The sequence below is a fragment of the Rhinoderma darwinii genome, chromosome 2 (genome assembly GCF_050947455.1).
Source record: "Rhinoderma darwinii isolate aRhiDar2 chromosome 2, aRhiDar2.hap1, whole genome shotgun sequence".
Lineage (NCBI taxonomy): Eukaryota > Metazoa > Chordata > Amphibia > Anura > Rhinodermatidae > Rhinoderma > Rhinoderma darwinii.
In genome coordinates, this window is record NC_134688.1 from 466,262,755 (window position 1) to 466,286,356 (window position 23,602).

The 23,602-nt window shown below is 42.7% G+C and overlaps 1 protein-coding gene across 3 annotated transcripts in view; it reads left to right on the forward strand.

Annotated features, from left to right (window-relative positions):
* The window catches only part of B3GALT5 (beta-1,3-galactosyltransferase 5), a 76,922-nt gene that overhangs the window by 29,296 nt on the left and 24,024 nt on the right, over nt 1-23,602 (forward strand). Inside the window, exon 2 of one of the 3 annotated variants that reach the window (XM_075854622.1) lies at nt 7,017-7,038. The exons of the other annotated variants lie outside the window; for them this stretch is intronic. The gene's annotated coding sequence lies outside the window, so the exon portion shown is untranslated. The remainder of the gene's footprint in view (nt 1-7,016; nt 7,039-23,602) is intronic. 3 annotated transcript variants of the gene reach the window in all.

The window sequence follows — 23,602 nt, forward strand, 5'->3', positions numbered from 1 at the left end:
GAGGTTTTCTTCAGTGCACAGTTTGCCATATGTACGCACGACTGGAGCCGGAGTTCCAGAGTGAATACCTCTGTGGCATATGTGAGCATGTCGTTCGCCTGGAAGCTCGCATTAGAGATCTGGAGGAGCAAAATGCAACACTGAGGGCGATAGACAATCTTGAGCGGTGCATGCTGCTCACTGAACAAGCAGTTAGTGGGGTAGAACTGGAGGGTGAAGACATTGGTCAGCAGGATCAGGCAAGTAGCTGGGTTAATGTAGTTAGGGGCAGTAGAAAGGGGTAAAAGAAAAGGAAGGCCAATCCTGTTTCTGATATTCCAAGCAAAATTGCCAAGTTGGGTGATGATGATGCCAGGGTGTCAGTCTCAGAAATGGCACCCTTAGTGGATACTGATCTCCCTAACAGCCGGGAGAACAGCCCAGCTAGTAGTCGGTGGGATGGAATTGCAGGTAAGGCAAGACAATTGATAGTTGTAGGGGATCCTATAATCAGGAAGACTGATAGAATAATTTGTCGCCAAGACCGCCCCAACCAAATGGTTTGCTGTTTCCCAGGTGCCAGGGTTCGGCATGTGGTGGAATGGGTTGATTAATTACTGGGAGGGGCTGGTGATGATCCAGCTGTCGTTGTCCATGTGGGTACCAACGGCAGAATAAATGGTAGGTGGAGGAGCCTTAAGAATAATTTTAAAGAACTAGGCTACAAGCTGAAGGGAAGGACCTCCAAGGTTGTATCTCAGGAATACTGCCTGTACCATGCGCATCACAGGAAAGACAGCGGGAGCTCAGGGAGTTAAATGCATGGCTTAAGTCTTGGTGTAGAGGAGAAGGCTTTGGGTTCTTAGAGTACTGTGATGACTTTTCATTGAGGTACAAACTGTATTCTGCAGATGATTTGCACTTAAATGGAAGTGGGTCCGCTGTGCTGGGGGAGAGAATTCTAGCTGGGGTGGTGGAGTATTTAAAGTAGGGCTGAGGAGGGAGGTCAATGTAGAAAAAAAAGGTGTAGTCAGGTTAGAGAGGGGTCAGACTATATTGTTGGGGGGAGAAACAGACTGTGGGGAGAGGACTAGACAACAGGATAGGGAGATCCTTTTGTTACAAAACAGCAATGAAAATGAAAATAAAAATTCCCAAATAAAGTCAAATAATCACATTTCTGATACTGAAAGTGAAAAACTGAAAGCCAAGTTAAAGTGTATGTTCACAAATGCCAGAAGCCTAGCAAGCAAATGGGGCAGCTGGAGGCATTGATACTGGAAGAAAATATAGATATAGATATAGTTGGTGTTTTTGAAACATGGCCAGACTCTGTAAATCTACAGGGTTTTACACTTTTTTGGAAAGACAGTACAAATAGGAAAGCCGGTGGTGTATGTCTGTATGTGAGAAGTGATATGAAGGCGGTGGTGTATATCTGTATGTGAGAAGTCATATGGAGGGCGGTGGTGTATGTCTGTATGTTAGAAGTGATATGAAGGCAGTGGTGTATATCAGTATGTGATAAGTGATATGGAGGCGGTGGTGTATGTTTGTATGTATGTGAGAAGAGATATGAAGGCGGTGGTGTATATCTGTATGGGAGAAGTGATATGAAGGCGAGTATGTAAGAGACATTAGAGGGTGAAGATTGTGAGGAGGTTGAAACCTTGTGGGTGGAACTAGAAAGGGAGGTAAACACTGAAAAAAAAATTACTTTTGGTGTAATTTATAGAGCCCCCAATATAACTGAGGAGATGGATGATCAGCTATATAAACAGATGGAGCGGGCTGCACAGGCTGGTACAGTGGTGATAATGGGAGATTTTAATTACCGGGATATTAATTGGTGTCATGGTTCGGCTTCAATTGCAAAGGGGAGACATTTCCTCAACCTGTTGCAGAAAAATTTTATGGGCCAGTTTGTGGAAGACCCGACTAGAGGTGAAGCTATGTTGGATCTGGTCATTTCTATTAATGCAGAGCTTGCTGGGAACATCAATGTTCGTGAAAACCTCGGTAACAGTGATCACAATATAGTTACATTTTACCTATACTGTAAAAAACAAACGCAGGCTGGGAGGGCAAAAACATTTAATTTTAAGAAAGCCAATTTCCCCAGGATGAGGGCTGCAATTCAGGACATAGACTGGGAAGAACTAATGTCAAATAATGCTAGAAATGATAAATGGGAGATTTTCAAATCTACTTTGGGTAATTATAATGCAAAATTTATTCCTATAGGTAACAAGTATAAACGACTAAAACTAAACCCCACATGGCTTACACCTTCTGTAAAAAGGGCAATACATGACAAAAAAGGGCATTTGAAAAATACAAATCTGAGGGTACAGCTGTAGCCTTTGTAAATAATAAAGAGAGTAATAAAATTTGTAAAAAGGTAACGAAATCAGCAAAAATACAAAATGAAAGGCAGGTGGCCAAGGATAGCAAAACAAATCCCAAAAAAGTCTTCAAGTATATAAATGCAAAAAATCCCAGGTCTGAATAGGTAGAACACCTAGATAGTGGTAATGGGGAGTTGGTCACAGGGGATCAGGAAAAGGCAGAGTTACTAAATGGGTTCTTCCGCTCTGTATATACAACAGAAGAAAGAGCAGCTGATGTAGCCGGTGCCAGTGCTGTTAATATATCAGTTGATATAATGAATTGGATAAATGTAGATATGGTCCAAGCTAAATTAAATAAAATAAATGTGCACAAGACCCCGGGACCAGATGGGTTACACCCTAGAGTTCTTAAAGAGCTTATTTCAGTCCCCCTCTTCATAATATTCAGAGATACTCTAGTGACTGGTATAGCGCCAAGGGACTGGCGCAGGGTAAATCTAGTGTCTATTTTAAAAAAGGGCTTTAGGTCTTCCCCGGGTAATTATAGACCAGTAAACTTAACATTCATCGTGGGGAAAATGCTTGAGAGACTATCGAGGGACTATATACAGAATTATGTGACAAAAAATAGTATTATACGTGACAGACAGCACGGTTTTACTAAGGACAGAAGTTGTCAAACTAACCTGATCTGTTTTTATGAAGAGGTGAGTAGAAGCCTAGACAGAGGGGCCGCTGTGGATATAGTGTTTTTGGACTCTGCAAAGGCATTTGACATTGTCCCTCATAGACGCCTAATGGGTAAATTAAGGACTATAGGTTTAGATAGTATAGTTTTATAATTGGATTAAAAATTGGCACAAGGACCGTATCCAGAGAGTTGTGGTCAATGATTCCTACTCTGAATAGTCCCCGGTTATAAGTGGTGACCCCAGGGTTCCGTGCTGGGACCACTATTATTCAACTTATTTATTAATGATATAGAGGATGGGATTAATAGCACTATTTCTGTTTTTGCAGATGACACCAAATTATGTAATATAGTTCAGTCTATGCAAGATGTTCGTGAATTGCAAGCGGATTTAAACAAACTGAGTGTTTGGGCGTCCAGTTGGCAAATTAAGTTTAATGTAGATAAATGTAAAGTTATGCATCTGGGTACCAACAACCTGCATGCATCATATGTCCTAGGGGGAGGGACACTGGGGGATTCACTTGTTGAGAAGGATCTGGGTGTACATGTAAATGATAAACTAAATTACAGCATGCAATGTCAATCAGAAGCTTCAAAGGCCAGCAGGATATTGTCGTGTATTAAAAGAGGCATGGACTCACGGGACAGGGATGTAATAGTACCACTTTACAAAGCATTAGTGAGGCCTCATCTAGAATATGCAGTTCAGTTCTGGGCTCCAGTTCATAGAAAGGATGCCTTGGAGTTGGAAAAAATACAAAGAAGAGCAACGAAGCTAATAAAGGGCATGGAGAATCTAAGTTATAAGGGAAGATTAAAAGAATTAAACCTATTTAGCCTTGAAAAGAGACGACTAAGGGGGGACATGATTAATATATATATAAATATATTAATGGCACATACAAAAAATATGGTGAAATCCTGTTCCATGTAAAACCCCCTCAAAAAACAAGGGGGCACTCCCTCCGTCTGGAGAAAAAAAGGTTCAACCTGCAGAGGCGACAAGCCTTCTTTACTGTGAGAACTGTGAATCTATGGAATAGTCACCGCAGGAGCCGTCACAGCAGGGACAGTAGATGGCTTTAAAAAAGGTTTAGCAATGTCCTAGAAAAAATAAATATTAGCACCTATGTGTAGAAATTTTTACCTTCCCTTTTCCCATCCCTTGGTTGAATTTGATGGGCAAGTGTCTTTTTTCAACCGTACTAACTATGAACCCTAGTTCCCCTCTTGACTGAGGTGTTTAATGAGTGCCTTTCCTCGGGTACTTTGAAAATGTCAATGAGGAGGTTGGCCTTGATCATTTTATCAAAGGCTAAAGACTCGACCTGTATTGAGAATTGGCGTCCCATAGCGCTTCTCAATACAGATTGAAAGGTTCTTGCGAAAGTACTGTTTAATCGGCTGGTGAAGTTTGCATCCCGGCTCCTTTCGCCGGTCCAGCATTGCTCTGTTCCAGACCGCAGCACATTTAGTGCTGTCCTCAGTGTCAGAGAGGGAGTGGAGCGGGGAAATTCTGGTTGCTGGGAGGGGTACATTCTGTCCTTGGACCAAGCTAAAGCTTTTGACCGGGTAAATCATGAGTACCTCTGGTCGGTCCTTCTGAGGTACGGCCTACCGGAAGGGTTTGTAAATTGGCTCCAGACCCTATATGCTGGGGCAGAGGCTTTTGCGCTAGTGAACGGTTGGGTTGGAACCCCGTTTTGAGGTTGGGTCTGGTGTCCGCCAGAGTTGTCCCTTGAGCCCTTTGCTATGTGATCGCATTTGATCCTTTTCTCAGAAGGATTGATTGTGGACCATTGGTGGGATTCAGGGCTAGCCTGGTAGGGCCAGAGGTCACTCAGATGGTGGTTGCATACGTGGACGACGTCTCCATCTTTGTCTTTTCGAAAGGGAGGCAGAGTGGGTGATGTCGGAAGTGGAACGTTACTCGTTGGCATCTGGGTCCAAGATCAACCGGGATCAAGTGCAAAAGTCTCTGGCTGGAAGGAGGTCCTGGTTTTGGCCTCCTGGACACCCTTCCAGAACCTCAAGGGTCTGCTAAAATTTTAGGAGTGGAATTTGGCCCAGGTGATTACCCCAAGAAAAACTGTGAGGGTAGGCTGACTCTAGTTGCCCAGAAGGTCGACCAATGGAAGGGTTGGTCCTTAACCCTGAAGGAAAGGGTTCACTTGGCCAAGGCCTACCTGGTGCCCATGTTGATTTACCTGGGCAGTGTCCACGTTTTGCCAGAACCCCTCTGGACTCGGGTCTATAGCCTGCTCTTCCAGCTGTTATGGGGGAACAGGCTTAACCTAATCAAGAGGGAGGTTACTTATCTGCCAAGGACACTAGGCGGGTTAGGTATGGTTAACTCGGTGGTTTTCCAAGTGAACACCTTTATTAAGATCAACCTGGCAAACCTCTGGCAAGAGAGTGCTCCTTGGTGGATATCCTCCTGCAGGGGTTGGTTTTGTCCCTTCTTCCAGGAATGGGAGACAGGAGGGCAAGTGAAAGACCTGCGCACACCCCATGGACATCTCCCGGCTTATGCCACCTTGCTTCTGAAGGTTGTTCGTCGGTGGGGTCTGGGAGTGTGGGAGATCAGGACCATGTCGAGAAAATTTCTTGACAGGAGGGTCCTGATGACCCACTTCCAGAAGTCCGTGGCACTCAAAGACTGCCCAAGTAGTGACCTCGGGGTGGGATTAAGACTTTTGAATTCAAAGAGGATTTCCCAGAAGTTTTGGGATCTGGCTTGGCGTTGCTTCCATGGGAGACTGTATGTGAGGGGCAATCTAAAGTACAGGAACTCTGATGATAGGTGTTGCCCCCGGGAGGAGTGCAGCGGAATGCTGGAAAGCATGAAGCATTTTCTGCTTCATTGCACCTTTAATACAGAGGTATGCAAAAAGGTAGGGGCCTCCATAGGTTGGCCTGGCCTAACCAGCCTCTCTTATGCTGGTTGGGCCTATGGGGAGTTCAGAAACCTTGGTGGAAGGGACAGGTGCACTATGTTTTTAGTTAGCATAGTAGTTAGGCAGTTTATATGGAATGCACGGTGCTTAGTGTCAACGCAGAAAAAAATTCTTCTCAAGGAAGAGGTCGTTAGCAACATCCTGGGTGACCTGGTAAAGGTTAAATCTTTGGAGGTCAGCAGATTGGGTGCATCTAGAGCCTCTCGCCTGTGGAGGGGCTTCTCCTTTAGGGTGCCCTAATGTGTCGGTTTCCATGAGAGGGAGGGGGGGTCGTCGCCGGTGCTCCGCTGGTGGTAGGGGGTCTGCGTCCCTCCGGGGCATCTTAAAGTAAGCAATAGGGTCAGGATAGGGACAGGGAGGGTCAGCATATGGTCAGTTTTTTTTATTGCAAGGCAATATGGAGGGCTAGCAGTAGGGCAAGGCGATAGGGATGGTGTGTTGGTGGACGTGGACTTCGGCCTTTGGGGGGGGGGGTGCTGGGGGGGCTCTCCCCTTCTCTCTCTCTGGTTGAGGGTTGGCATAAACAGTAGAATTTTTGTTTTATTTTGAGTTAATAGACAGGAAGAAAGGCTTACAAGTGGCCGAACTTGGCGCTTTCGGGTATGGATTTGATAGGATTGCTGTTGTATATAGTTGTGGTGATTGTACATTTGTATATAATAAAAAAAATGTTAGATTAGGGTTAGATGGGGGAAAAAATAGGTTGGGAGGGGGGTTGGGGGATGGGGGTGTGTGCCTGGCCTAACCCTAGACTATGCGGACATAAGGAAGACATGGGGCGAGGGGTTGGGCTGGGGTGGAGGGTGCGGTGGAGGGGCCAGCATCTGGACTATGCAGACATGGGAGGGCATGAGGCGAGATGCTGGCCAGGGTGGTGAGGGGTAGATAAGGATGGTTAGGGAGAGTTAGGTAGTAGTTGTGGGGGTAAAATAAATAAATATATATATGTGGTTTCAGTTATTATATTATTATTATTAGTTTATTATTATTATTAGTTTTTTATTATTATTATTTATTTTCTTTCTTGTGTATCAGTGATTGGCCCCTGGTTGATAAGGTCGGTATATGTTTTATTTCTTGTTATAATATGGTATGTTGGTGAGGGAATATCTGACGTGTGGGTTGTGTGTGGCCAGGTCTGGCTTGTTTCTGTATATAGTAATGTATATAGTAATGTGCATAGTAATGTATATAGTAATGTGTATAGTAATGTATATAGTAATGTGTATAGTAATGTATACAGTAATGTATATAGTAATGTGTATAGTAATGTATATAGTAATGTGTATAGTAATGTATATAGTAATGTATATAGTAATGTGTATAGTAATGTGTATAGTAATGTATATAGTAATGTGTATAGTAATGTGTACAGTAATGTGTATAGTAATGTGTATAGTAATGTATATAGTAATGTATATAGTAATGTATATAGTAATGTGTATAGTAATGTGTATAGTAATGTATATAGTAATGTGTATAGTAATGTGTATAGTAATGTGTATAGTAATGTATATAGTAATGTGTATAGTAATGTATATAGTAATGTGTATAGTAATGTATATAGTAATGTGTATAGTAATGTATATAGTAATGTGTATAGTAATGTAAATAGTAATGTATATAGTAATGTGTATAGTAATGTGTATAGTAATGTATATAGTAATGTATATAGTAATGTGTAAGGTGTAAGAAGTTGTTTTGGATTATTATTGAGTATGATATGTTTTGTACTTTTATATAAAAAAAAAGAGATACAGGCTACAACTCCGGATCAGTACAAGATAAGTCATGTAATGTATTACTCCCCCTCACCGTTCCTTGACTGCTTTGTGCCCCCCATATTTTAATACGAGAGAGAGAGGGACGTATGGGCATCATTAGATGGATTTGCCATTCACGACTCCAGGAAAGCTGTGGGAGTTATGATGGTGTGGTGATGGTGGCCATATTAATTGTCATCCTGCTTTTCCAGAAACAAATATAACATCTGACAGGGGCTTTCAACAAAGTCTTCTCATTACAGAACTGCCGGTCTATAGAATTACACCAGCATTGTCCCTGGCAGGCTTTTCATGCACGTAATCACCTTGTGAATAGGGTTTGGCCATTCAGAACCTGATTAGAGTGGGAGACAGGCCGCTGTAACTTATGATTAGTTTGGTTATAATTGCATGCTGATTGCCAAAATCCATTAGCCACCATCCGAACAATGCATCTGGCAGTATAGTGACAACAGCGCCCCTTCATGGATAAATAAGAAAGAAGCAACAAATAAGTTAGAACTGGTATTCCTGACTCATCCAGGAAAAATCTATTATGTTTTATTCAAGTCGGCTATACAATTTATGGACACCATTAAATAACAAAAATGTAACCCCTCAACCCGCACTTACTTTCTTCTTCTGATGCCTAGGGCGCTCCCAAGAATTTAAACTGTGGGGGAACTGGAGCTGAGTACATATGCACTGAAATTCTTATAATGTAAGAGAATGTTGTCACACTTCATTTACCGCATTCAGGGGCGTAGCTAAAGGCTCATGGGCCCTGGTGCAAGAATTCAGCTTGGCCCCCTACCCCTCCCCAACACCACCAGAACCCTGCGCGTGCATATGACCAGCCACCTTGCCCAACAGCAACCATGGATGCCCCCACACAGTATAATGCCCCATAGCTGTCCCCACAGTACAATGCTCCCCATAGCTGCCCCCACACAGTATAATGCCCCATAGCTGTCCCCACAGTACAATGCTCCCCATAGCTGCCCCCACACAGTATAATGCCCCCATAGCTGCCCCCCACAGTATAATTCTCCCCATAGCTGCCCCTACCAAGTATATTGCTCCCCGTAGCTGCCCCTCTGCTGTATAATGCCCTTATAGATGCCCCCACACAGGATAATGCTCCCCATAGCTGCCCCCACACAGTATAATGCTCCCCATAGCTGCCCCCATACAGTGTAATGCTCCTCATAGCTGCCCCACAGTATAATTCTCTCAATAGCTGCCCCTCCACAGTATAATGCTCTCCTAGCCTCCCCCACAGTATAATCCTCACCATAGCTACCCCTCAACAGTATAATGCTCCCATAGCTTCCCCTTTACAGTATAATGCTCCCCATGGCTGCCCCTCCACAGTATAATGCTCCCATAACTGCCCTCCACAAAGTATAATGCCCCCATAGCTGCCCCACCACAGTATAATGCTCCCCATAGCTGACCTCCACACAGTATAATACTCCCCATAGCTGCCCCTCCACAGTATAATGCTCTCCATAGCTGCCCCTCCACAGTATAATGCTCCAATAACTGCCCTCCACAAAGTATAATGCTCTCATAGCTGCCCCTCCACAATATAATGCTCTCATAGCTGCCCCTCCACAGTATAATGCTCCCATAGCTGCCCCTCCACAGTATAATGCTCCCCATGGCTGCCCCGCCACAGTATAATGCTCCCATAACTGCCCGCCACACCGTATAATGCCCTCATAGCTGCCCCTCGATAGTATAATGCTCCATAGCTGCCCTCCATTCAGTATAATGCCCCCATAACTGCCCCTCCACAATATAATGCTCCGCATAGCTGCCCCACCACAGTATAATGCTCTCTATAGCTGACCCCACACAGTATAATGCTCCCCATTGCTGCCCCTCCACAGTATAATACTCCCATAGCTGCCGCCACAGTATAATGCTCCCCATAGCTGCCCCTCCACAGTATAATGCTCCCATAGCTGCCCCCCACTGTATAATGCTCCCTATAGCTGCCCCTCCACAGTATAATGCTCCCATAACTGCCCTCCACACAGTATAATGCTCCCATATCTGCCCCTCAACAGTATAATGCTCCCATAACTGCCCCCACAGTATAATACTCCCTATTGTTGCCCCGTCGCAGTATAATGCTCCCATAGCTGCCCCTCCACAGTATAATGCTCCCATAGCTGCCCCTCCACAGTATAATGCTCTCCATAGCTGCCCCTGCACAGTATAATGCTCCTATAACTGCCCTCCACACAGTATAATGCCCCCATAGCTGCCTCTCCACAGTATAATGCCCCCATAGCTGCCCCTCCACAGTATAATGCCCCCATAGCTGCCCATCCACAGAATAATGCTCTCCATAGCTGCCCCACACAGTATATGGCTCCCCTTAGCTGCCTCTCATCAGTATAATGCTCCATAGCTGCCCTCCACACAGTATAATGCCCCCATAGCTGCCCCTCCACAGTATAATGCCCCCATAGCTGCCCCTCCACAGAATAATGCTCTCCATAGCTGCCCCACACAGTATATGGCTCCCAATAGCTGCCCCTCCACAGTATAATGCTCCATAGCTGCCCTCTACACAGTTCAATGCCACCATACCTGCCCCTCTACACTATAATGCTCCATAGCTGCCCTCCACACAGTATAATGCCCCCATAGCTGCCCCTCCACAGTATAATGCTCCCCATAGCTGCCCCCCACACAGTATATGGCTCCCCATAGCTGCCCCTCCACAGTATAATGCTCCACATAGCTGCCCCCCACAGTATAATGCTCTCCATAGCTGCCCCCACACAGTATATGGCTCCCCATAGCTGCCCATCCACAGTATAATGCTCCCATAGCTGCCCGCCCACAGTATAATGCTCTCCATAGCTGCCCCCACACAGTATATGGCTCCCCATAGCTGCCCCCACAGAGTATATGGCTCCCATAGCTGCCCCCCACAGTATAATGCTCTCCATAGCTGACCCCACACAGTATAAGGCTCCCATAGCTGCCCCTCCACAGTATACTGCCCCCATAACTGCCCTCCACACAGTATAATTCCCCTACAGCTGCCCCTCCACAGTATAATGCTCCCATAGCTGCCCCTCCACAGTATAATGCTCCCATAGCTGCCCCTCCACAGTATAATGCTCTCCATAGCTGCCCCTCCACAGTATAATGCTCCTATAACTGCCCTCCACACACTATAATGCCCCCATGGCTGCCTCTCCACAGTATAATGCTCCCCATAGCTGCCCCCACAGAATAATGCTCCCCATACAGATTAATGCTCTCAATAGCTGCCCCACACAGTATATGGCTCCCCATAGCTGCCCCTCCACAGTATAATGCTCCATAGCTGCCCTCCACACAGTATAATGCCCCCATAGCTGCCCCTCCACAGTATAATGCTCTCTTTAGCTGCCCCACACAGTATATGGCTCCCCATAGCTGTCCCTCCACAGTATAATGCTCCATAGCTGCCCTCCACACAGTATAATGCCCCCATAGCTGCCCCTCCACAGTATAATGCTCTCTTTAGCTGCCCCACACAGTATATGGCTCCCCATAGCTGCCCCTCCACAGTATAATGCTCCCCATAGCTGCCCCACACAGTATATAAATGAAGCAATGGAAGAAGAAAAAGGATCTTTCCGAGGCGCCGCTGCGTGGTTTCGATCAGAGAAATAGCAAACAGAGTATTCTGAAATAAAATCTGTTTTATTCGAACAATGAGTGGCTACGCGTTTCGACACTGCACTAGCGTCTTCCTCAGGCCATGTACACATTACAATTCAACTCTTTATATATCATAATGTATTTGGATTCTCAAAAAAAACGCCAAGACTGGAAGGGTCAAAGTGCGATCGTGACGTCACAACCGGTTTTTTTCAGCGGGCCTTACAATTTAAAAAGACATTTGAACAAAAGGGAAAAAAAGACATTGCTAGAGGTAGATGCAATTGTAAGATTTTTGAGAAACAGTAAAACTTAGTAGTAATAATACATAAAAAGAATACATATAAAATAATGCATAAATTAGCGGATCGATAAAAAATGTATGTAAAAGACAAATATTGTATACATGCAATATAGCTCGATAGAACGTAATAAGAAACTTATTTGCATGTTAAAAACATGAAGGTATGACAAAATTAGTAATGATAAAGCATTGAAACTTTAAAAGCAAAGTTGCCGTTGGTTGCTAGGTTACATAGAGGACGCTTGAACGCGTCCCTGTGACCTAGACAACCAATTTCACGTTACGGAAGCCGAGAATGATCATATAGAAACAGCAAAATGAAGGAACGTGGCGTGCCATGAGGACCGCAGGTGGGTGAGTTGCAAGAGGATGAATATATATATATGTATATATATATATATACATTCATCAGCACATATGTATGCGATACTTTAATGAATGGATTTAGATAATGGAATGACAATATTTGCGCGTAAGAATTGGTGTTAGTATTTTAATGTGACCAATGGACACAAGTGGAATGATAATATTTGCGCATAAAAATTGTTATTGGTATTTAGATATAATCAGTGGCCACATATGCGTACAGTATATATGGGAAATATATAGATGTGTTTATGGACTGCTTCTTTCTCTCTTGTTTATAAGAAGATAAAATGTACACTAGTGTCTACCAAGACCTAAATGGATAGAAGAATGTATCAAGGTGTACCTCAATCCAGCGATGACTCTGACATATCGTTTAGGCTTTAGTGTTTGGAGCCGAAAGATCCAGTAGTTTTCTCTCTGTTTTAATTTGCTAAACCTGTTGGGAACATCAAATGGTATATCTTCGATGGGGGTCATGTTAATTTTGTCGAATTGACAGTTGTGTGCATGTGCACAATGACGGGAAACGCTATGTTTCAAAAAGCCGGTATTTACATTGAATCGGTGTTTATTCTAGTACGCAGGCATTGTGTGGTCCTGCCTATATACTGTAGGTGACAGGAACATTCCAATAAATAAATCACATAGGAACTGCCACAGTTAAGAAATGATTTGATGGGAAACGATTCGTTAGTGACTGTGGATTTGTAAGTGTATTTCCTATGTGTAACATTCTTGCAACACAGGCAACGTGAATAACCACACTTATATGAGCCATTAAGGTTAGGAAGAAAATTCATATAGGGTGTTTTGGATTTTCGTATTCTGCTGGGAGCTAGAATATTTTTTAGGGTTTGAGAGCGTCTGAACGTAATGCCCGGTTGGGCTGGTAGTATATCTTTTAAGTACGGGTCATTTTTTATGATGTGCCAGTGTTTGAATAGAATGGCTCTGACTGCTTTATTCCCATTATTGAATGTAGTGATGAAATTGGTGTTGTATTTGGTAGGTTCTAGTTTTCTATGTGTTTGATTTACACAAGAATTCTGGAATAATTCAGCGGCTTTTCGGAGTGCACCTTTAATAAGATTGATAGGAAAAAAAATTTCCCTGAATCTTTTTTCCAAAATATTGCACTCCTTATTAAAATTTTTGTCTGTGCTGCAATTTTTTCTAAATTGCCCGAAGGGTACGTTTTTTTAACCAGGGGCGATAGTGGGCACTCTTAAAATCAATATAACTGTTAACGTCCACTGACTTGAAGTGTGTTTTGGTAGTGAAATTATTAGTACTAATATCGTAACTGATTGTCAGATCTAGGAAGTCTATAGATGTAACGGAAAAGGTGTGTGTGAAGGATAAGTCATAATCTTTGTATTTAGAATTTCGATGAACCGAGAGGCTTCTTCTTCATCTTCAACAACCCAACCCTCTACCAGCAATCCATTCCAATCGCAACATACCTATGAATGCTTTTAAATCAATAGACCTAGAAGCTCACCTTTCTCGGTTATTTTCTACATCCGAAATAATGGAAGTCCCCCCTACCCCAGATCCCTTCACACCGTTATTAAATGATTCAATTGAAGACAGTCTGACGTCCCTATTACAGTTATCCATACATAACACCCCTTTTCTTTCTAACTGTACCTCACCCAATGTTTCTCCAAATAGCTCATATAGGAGCCAAACTAAATCTGAAGGTAATGAGCAGAGGTACACTACCGTCAATCCCAAAACAGATTTTGTTACATCCTCTTTGGATATCACTTATGCTGCAGCTTCTTTTTTAGGGCTCCCCTCCCAGTTGGCCATGCCCCCACTAACTCCCACAGTCATCAGCAAAGATGTACTGATACCTTTCATTATGAGCCCGAAAGCACAAACCATAACCAAGTTCTTTCCAAAAATCCAGAAGATTTCCACGAAAAGAAAATTAGATACAGATACAGAGGACACGTTCACATGATTGGCAAGAGTTCACAGCAGCACTGAATCTGCACGCTCCTCTCCTGAAATACTCTGTGCTGCTGTGAACTCTGCTCTTACCATTACGTAGCTCAGTCTGTTACCTCTCCTCCACTCCTGTCCTCAATAACACCTTCACATGATTGGCAAGTCACCACCCCGAACAAGATCCACATGCTCATCTCCTGAAATACTCTGTGCTGCTGTGAACTCTGCTCTTACCATTACGTGGTGACTTGCCAATCATGTGAAGGTGTTATTGAGGACAGGAGTGGAGGAGAGGTAACAGACTGAGAGCCACGTAATGGTAAGAGCAGAGTTCACAGCAGCACTGAATCTGCACGCTCCTCTCCTGAAATACTCTGTGCTGCCTTAAACTCTGTGGACAGGTCAGGATCCTGTTTCTTTTAAATGCAGCACTGTAGAGCAGCCTTATATAGTAGATCGAGCGGGTTCCCCAGCAGCATTTAAAAGAAACAGGATCCTGACCTGTCCACAGAGTTTAAGGCAGCGCAGCACAGAGTATTTTAGGAGAGGAGCGTGTGATTGGATGCAGAGGCCGGTGCAGCCTGTGATTGGCTGCAGAGGCCGCTGCAGCCTGTGATTGGCAGCAGAGGCGGTCACGTGGGATGAAGCGTCATCCCTGGAGGCCGACCTTCTGACGTCATCCTGACGTGCGTGACCGCCACTACAGCCTGTGATTGGCTGCAGCGGCGACATGGATGAAACGTCATCGCTGGAGGCCGGACAGGAGGAATGTTAGTATGAACGTATTTTTTTAAATTTTTTTATTACATTAAAATTTTATTTTCCGTGCGCCGAGCATGTACTGTCAAGGTTGCTGAAAGAGTTAGTGCAGCTCATTAACTTTTTCAGCACCCTGGACAGTACCATGCTCGGCGCACGGAAATTACAGGTTCGGTCCGAACTAGTTCGGTTCGAATCGAACTTTTTCGTGAAATTCGGCGAACTAGCCGAACCGAACTTTTCATAAGTTCGCTCATCTCTACTCAATAGGTTCATTAGGAAGCTCACTTTAGTTAGACATTTTGCTATTGAGAAACCTACCCCAGTATCATCATTCACATTTGATCATCATGAAACCAATTTAACTCCCACTGCTATTTCAGTAGATGTTCACTCCAAATCAGACTTTTACCCATCATATCATCTAGGCTTCCTTGTAGATACGTTCTCTACTCTGGTAAACAATGAGTTTAGAACAATAGACAATCCATGTATTTACCCAGATAACCTCACATCACATGAGAGAAGGGCTATTAAAACACTCCAAAAAAATGAGAGTTTTGTAATCCGCCCCGCAGATAAAGGGGGTGGCATTGTAATTCAGGACAAAAATAAATATCTAGAAGAGACATTGAGAATCCTAAGTGATAATACTTTTTACCTCAAATTGGCTGCTAACCCACTCCCTACTTATATATGTGATTACAAAACCCTAATAGAGGCAGCCTCTAAAGATGGACTGCTCACGAAAAAAGAAAAACGTTTTTTGCATGTCCCCTTTCCCAATATGCCCTTCATCTATCACCTTCCAAAAATCCACAAGTCACTCATTAACCCCCCTGGACGTCCCATTATTTCGGGGATCGGTTCACTTACCAGTAACCTTTCCCATTTTGTGGACCTACATCTCCAACCCTTCGTGCTTACCCTGTCATCATATTTAAAAGATTCCACTCAACTAATCAAAGACCTAATTAACTTGAAAATAGATTCATCTATGTCTACAATACATTTCCTGACAGCCGATGTAACTGCGCTCTACAGTAACATTCCACATGACAAAGGTTTAGAAGTAGCTAATTCTGTTTTATCGTCCAACCCTTTAATTCCTGACAGGCAGGTTTTGCTTTTAATCAATTGTATTGAATTTATTCTCCAACACAATACATTCAGTTTTGACAATAATTTTTATAATCAAATCAAAGGTTGTGCAATGGGCACGCGCTTCGCACCCTCATATGCTAATCTTTACATGGGAGCCTTTGAGGAAAAATACATTTATGGAGAACATCCTTTTAAAGATAATATCCTACTGTACAAACGTTACATTGATGACCTATTCCTCGTGTGGAAAGGAGATGAAGAAGAAGCCTCTCGGTTCATCGAAATTCAAATACAAATGATTATGACTTATCCTTCACACACACCTTTTCCGTTACATCTATAGACTTCCTAGATCTGACAATCAGTTACGATATTAGTACTAATAATTTCACTACCAAAACACACTTCAAGTCAGTGGACGTTAACAGTTATATTGATTTTAAGAGTGCCCACTATCGCCCCTGGTTAAAAAACGTACCCTTCGGGCAGTTTAGAAGGGTTAGAAAAAATTGCAGCACAGACAAAAATGTAATTAATTTTAATAAGGAGTGCAATATTTTGGAAAAAAGATTCAGGGAATTTTTTTTTCCTATCAATCTTATTAAAGGTGCACGCCGAAAAGCCGCTGAATTATCCCAGAATTCTTGTATAAATCAAACACATAGAAAACTAGAACCTACCAAATACATCACCAATTTCATCACTACATTCAATAATGGGAATAAAGCAGTCAGAGCCATTCTATTCAAACACTGGCACATCATAAAAAATGACCCGTACTTAAAAGATATACTACCAGCCCAACCGGGCATTACGTTCAGACGCTCTCAAACCCTAAAAAATATTCTAGCTCCCAGCAGAATACGAAAATCCAAAACACCCTATATGAATTTTCTTCCTAACCTTAATGGCTCATATAAGTGTGGTCATTCACGTTGCCTGTGTTGCAACAATATTACACATAGGAAATACACTTACAAATCCACAGTCACTAACGAATCGTTTCCCATCAAATAATTTCTTAATTGTGGCAGTTCCTATGTGATTTATTTATTAGAATGTTCCTGTCACCTACAGTATATAGGCAGGACCACACAATGCCTGCGTACTAGAATAAACACCGATTCAATGTAAATACCGGCTTTTTGAAACATAGCGTTTCCCGTCATTGTGCACATGCACACAACTGTCAATTCGACAAAATTAACATGACCCCCATCGAAGATATACCATTTGATGTTCCCAACAGGTTTAGCAAATTAAAACAGAGAGAAAACTACTGGATCTTTCGGCTCCAAACACTAAACCCAGGGGGCCTAAACGATATGTCAGAGTCATCGCTGGATTGACGTACACCTTGATACATTCTTCTATCCATTTAGGTCTTGGTAGACACTAGTGTACATTTTATCTTCTTATAAACAAGAGAGAAAGAAGCAGTCCATAAACACATATATATATATTTCCCATATATACTGTACGCATATGTGGCCACTGATTATATCTAAATACCAATAACAATTTTTATGCGCAAATATTATCATTCCACTTCTGTCCATTGGTCACATTAAAATACTAACACCAATTCCTACGCGCAAATATTGTCATTCAATTATCTAAATACATTCATTAAAATAAATATCGCATACATATGTGCTGATGAATGTATATATATATATATACATATATATATTCATCCTCTTGCAACTCACCCACCTGCGGTCCTCATGGCACGCCACGTTCCTTCGTTTTGCTGTTTCTATATGATCATTCTCGGCTTCCGTAACGTGAAATTGGTTGTCTAGGTCACAGGGACGCGTTCAAGCGTCCTCTATGTAACCTAGCAACCAACGGTAACTTTGCTTTTAAAGTTTCAATGCTTTATCATTACTAATTGTGTCATACCTTCATGTTTTTAACATGCAAATAAGTTTCTTATTACGTTCTATCGAGCTATATTGCATGTATACAATATTTGTCTTTTACATACATTTTTTATCGATCCGCTAATTTATTTTATATGTATTCTTTTTATGTATTATTACTACTAAGTTTTAATGTTTCTCAAAAATCTTACAATTGCATCTACCTCTAGCAATGTCTTTTTTTCCCTTTTGTTTAAATGTGTTTTTAAATTGTAAGGCCCGCTGAAAAAAAACGGTTGTGATGTCACAATCGCACTTTGACCCTTCCAGTCTTGGCGTTTTTTTTGAGAATCCAAATACATTATGATATATAAAGAGTTGAATTGTAATGTGTATATGGCCTGAGGAAGACGCTAGTGCAGTGTCGAAACGCGTAGCTACTCATTGTTCGAATAAAACAGATTTTATTTGAGAATACTCTGTTTGCTATTTCTCTGATCGAAACCACGCAGCGGCGCCTCGGAAAGATCCTTTTTCTTCTTCCATTGCTTCATTTATTTCGTCAAGCGGTTACCTTTGTGGTAACCGGTCTGGATCTTGGCAGCAGCACCTGTGGATTATCCCTGCGACCAACCTTTTGTCCTTAGGTGAGCACGATACATCTTTACTTTCAACTCGCCTCAACTCATTGACCCGCACTATGTGGCGCCGTGTTTTTCGCTTTTATTTCCAAACAGTATATGGCTCCACATAGCTGCCCTCACACAGTATAATGCTCCCATAGCTGCCCGACAACAGTATAATGCTCTCCATAGCTGCCCCCACACAGTATATGGCTTCCCATAGCTGCCCCTCCACAGTATAAGGCTCCCCATAGCTGCCCTCACACAGTATAATGCTCCCATAGCTGCCCGACAACAGTATAATGCTCTCCATAGCTGCCCCCACACAGTATATGGCTTCCCATAATTGCCCCTCCACAGTATAATGCTCCCATAGCTGTCCCTCCATAGTATAATGCTCCCATAGCTGCCCGCCCACAGTATAATGCTCTCCATAGCTGCCCCCACACAGTATATGGCTCCCCATAGCTGCCCCTCCACAGTATAATGCTCCCCATAGCTGCCCCCACAGAGTATATGGCTCCCATAGATGCCCCCCACAGTATAATGCTCTCCATAGCTGCCCCCACACAGTCTATGGCTCCCCATAGCTGACCCCACACAGTATAAGGCTCCCCATAGCTGCCCCTCCAGAGTATAATGCTCCCATAACTGCCCCATCCACAGTATAATGCCCCATAGCTGCCCCTCCACAGTATAATGTCCCCATAACTGCCATCCACACAGTATAATTCCCCTATAGCTGCCCCTCCACAGTATAATGCTCCCATAGCTGACCCCACACAGTATTCTACAGGTAGAGAGCAGTACAGCACATGTCATACAGGTAACAAAAAGACAAGAGCATGGAAGAAGCACTCACAAAAAAAAGTGACGTTTATGCACCCAACAAATGCAACGTTTCACTTCCTCAATGGAAGCATTTTCAAGCGAAAATGCTTCCATTGAGGAAGTGAAACGTTGCATTTGTTGGGTGAATAAACTTCACTTTTTTTTGTGAGTGCTGCTTCCATGATCTTGTCTTTTTAGTTATACATCATATGGGGAGAAGTCACTCCTATCATTTGAAGCTTAGCACCGACCATTTATTTGGTAATTTGCACTTGTGCTGCTCCTACCTGCCTTACTATTTTGTCGTACAGGTAAAGAGTAGAATAGCACATGTAGTACAGGTGAAGAGCAGTACAGTACATATAGTACAAGTAGAGGGCAGTATAGCACATGTAATACAGGTAGAGAGCAGTACAGTACATGTAGTACAGGTAGAGGGCAGTATAGCACATGTAAAACAGGTAGAGAGCAGTACAGCACATGTAGTACAGGTAGAGAGCAGTACAGTGCATGTAGTACAGGTAAGGAGCAGTACATTACATGTAGTACAGGTAGAGAGCAGTACAATACATGTAGTACAGGTAGAGAGCAGTACAGTACATATAGTACAGGTAGAGGGCAGTATAGCACATGTAATACAGGTAGAGAGCAGTACAGCACATGTAGTACAGGTAGAGGTTAGTATAGCACATGTAATACAGGTAGAGAGCAGTACAGCACATGTAGTACAGGTAGAGAGCAGTACAGTGCATGTAGTACAGGTAAGGAGCAGTACAGTGCATGTAGTACAGGTAGAAAGCAGTACAGTGCATGTAGTACAGGTAGAGAGCAGTACAGGACATGTAGTACAGTTGAAGAGCAGTACAGTATAAGCAGTACAGGTAGAGGGCAGTACAGTACATGCAGTACAGGTAAAGAGCAGTACGCGCGTCGGGTTGGGACGTCTAATCCCTGGTTTCATCATGTCCACTGGTATGTTGCTTTACCTTTTCTGTCCTGTGTAGCAGCTATAGCTCTATTGTGCTCACCTTTGCTGGTCATCCTCTGATTTCAAGCACACTCTGGCATAATTTGGTTCATACTACCTATGTAACTATGTGTGACTGTTACTGATGTTATATACTTACTTGACAATCACCACAGCTACCGGCACCTGATTTTACTTTTCTGATATTGTGCTGTTGTCATTTGATGTACCTTGCTTGAATCCGTGCTGCTTTTCATTAGATACAGTTTCTTATGTGATTACATGCACTTATTTCTATTACTATAATATATGTATACTGCCTACATGTGGACACAATATCCATACCTGGTATTCTTGATTGATCAGACGTCCTTTTTTACTGTGTGACTCATCCCCTATTTCCATTTTTATTTGTCTCATGTTTTTATTTCAATAAAGAATTGTTTGTATCTTTCTCTAAATTTGTGCTTTAGTCGATCATATTTGTTTTGGGTTGGTTCTCTGTTAATTTTTGATTGATGCACCAAGTATATCTTGGTTACTACGTAGGATCCAAAATATAGTGCATCTAATATGGCTAGCAATGTTGCTTTACAGCTTATTTGGTGATACTCCTTAGCACTACTTTCCAATTGCATCCTATCTGTTGGTATTTTATCGGTTTTGTCCATGTAGTACAGGTAGAGAGCAGTACAGTGCATGAAGTACAGGTAGAGAGCAGTACAGTACATAAAGTACAACTAGAGTCCAGTACAGTGCATGTAGTACAGGTAGAGAGCAGTACAGTTCATGTAATACAGGTAGAGAGCAGTACAGGACATGTAGTACAGGTAGAGATCAGTATAGTGTATGTAGTACATGTACAGAACAGTACATGTAGTACAGGTAGAAAGCAGTACGGAACATGTAGTACAGGTAGAGAGCAGTACAGTGCATGTAGCACAGGTAGAGAGCAGTACAGTACATGTAGAGAGCAGTACAGGACATGTAGAAAAGGTAGAGAGCAGTACAGTACATGTAGTACAGGTAGAGAGCAGTACAGAGCATGTAGTACATCCAAAAAAGAGAACGTGAAGCGGCACTCAAATAAAGTGATTTTATTCATCCAACATGGAACCACAACGTTTCACCTCCTCTATGAAGGCATTTTCAAGTGAAAATGCAGTACAGTACATGTAGTACAGGTAGAGATCAGTACAGTACATGTAGTACAGGTAGAGAGCAGTACAGGAAATGTAGTACAGGTAGAGAGCAGTACAGGACATGTAGTACAGGTAGAGATCAGTACAGTACATGTAATACAGGTAGAGAGCAGTACAGGACATGTAGTACAGGTAGAGAGCAGTTCAGTACATGAAGTACAGGTAGAGAGCAGTACAGTACATAAAGTACAGGTAGAGAGCAGTACAGTACATGTAATACAGGTAGAGAGCAGTACAGTACATATAATACAGGTAGAGAGCAGTACAGGACATGTAGTACAGGTAGAGATCAGTATAGTGTATGTAGTACATGTACAGAACAGTACAGTGCATGTAGTACAGGTAGAAAGCAGTACGGAACATGTAGTACAGGTAGAGAGCAGTACAGTACATATAGTACAGGTAGAGAGCAGTACAGTACATGTAGTACAGGTAGAGAGCAGTACAGGACATGTAGTACAGATAGAGTGCAGTATAGTGTATGTAGTACATGTACAGAACAGTACAGTGCATGTAGTACAGGTAGAGAGCAGTACAGTACATGTAGTACAGGTAGAAAGCAGTACAGGACATGTAGTACAGGTAGAGAGGAGTACAGTGCATGTAGTACAGGTAGAGAGCAGTACAGTACATGTAGTACAGTTAGAGAGCAGTACAGTATATGCAGTACAGGTATAGAGCAGTACTGTACATGTAGTACAGGTAGAGAGCAGTACAGTGCATGAAGTAGAGGTAGAGAGCAGTACATTGCATGAAGTACAGGTAGAGAGCAGTACATTACATAAAGTACAGGTAGAGATTAGTACAGTACATGTAATACAGGTAGAGAGCAGTACAGGACATGTAGTACAGGTAGAGATCAGTATAGTGTATGTAGTACATGTACAGAACAGTACAGCGCATGTAGTACAGGTAGAGAGCAGTACAGTACATGTAGTACAGGTAGAAAGCAGTACAGGACATGTAGTACAGGTAGAGAGGAGTACAGTGCATGTAGTACAGGTAGAGAGCAGTACAGTACATGTAGCACAGTTAGAGAGCAGTACAGTATATGCAGTACAGGTATAGAGCAGTACAGTACATGCAGTACAGGTAGAGAGCAGTACTGTACATGTAGTACAGGTAGAGAGCAGTACAGTGCATGAAGTAGAGGTAGAGAGCATTACAGTGCATGAAGTACAGGTAGAGAGCAGTACAGTACATAAAGTACAGGTAGAGAGCAGTACAGTACATCTAATACAGGTAGAGAGCAATACAGGACATGTAGTACAGGTAGAGATCAGTATAGTGTATGTAGTACATGTACAGAACAGTACAGTGCATGTAGTACAGGTAGAAAGCAGTACGGAACATGTAGTACAGGTAGAGAGCAGTACAGTACATATAGTACAGGTAGAGAGCAGTACAGTACATGTAGAACAGGTAGAGAGCAGTACATGTAGTACAGGTAGAGAGCAGTACAGTATATGTAGTACAGGTAGAGAGCAGTACAGGACATGTAGTACAGGTAGAGAGCAGTACAGTACATGTAGTACAGGTAGAGAGCAGTACAGCACATGTAGTACAGGTAGAGAGCAGTACAGTGCATGTAGTACATCCAAAAAAGAGAACGTGAAGCAGCACTCAAATAAAGTGATTTTATTCATCCAACATGGAACCACAACGTTTCACCTCCTCTATGAAGGCATTTTCAAGTGAAAATGCAGTACAGTACATGTAGTACAGGTAGAGATCAGTACAGTAGATGTAGTACAGGTAGAGAGCAGTACAGTACATGTAGTACAGGTAGAGAGCAGTACAGTACATGTAGTACAGGTAGAGAGCAGTACAGTACATGTAGTACAGGTAGAAAGCAGTACAGTACATGTAGTACAGGTAGAGAGCAGTACAGTACATGCAGTACAGGTAGAAAGCAGTACAGGACATGTAGTACAGGTAGAGAGCAGTACAGTACATGTAGTACAGGTAGCGAGCAGTACAGGAAATGTAGTACAGGTAGAGAGCAGTACAGTACATGTAGTACAGGTAGAGCAGTATAGCACATGTAATACAGGTAGAGCAGTACAGTGCATGTAGTATAGACAGAGAGCAGTACAGTACATGTAGTACAGGTAGAGAGCAGTACAGGACATGTAGTACAGGTAGAGAGCAGTACAGGACATGTAGTACAGGTAGAGAGCAGTACAGGACATGTAGTACAGGTAGA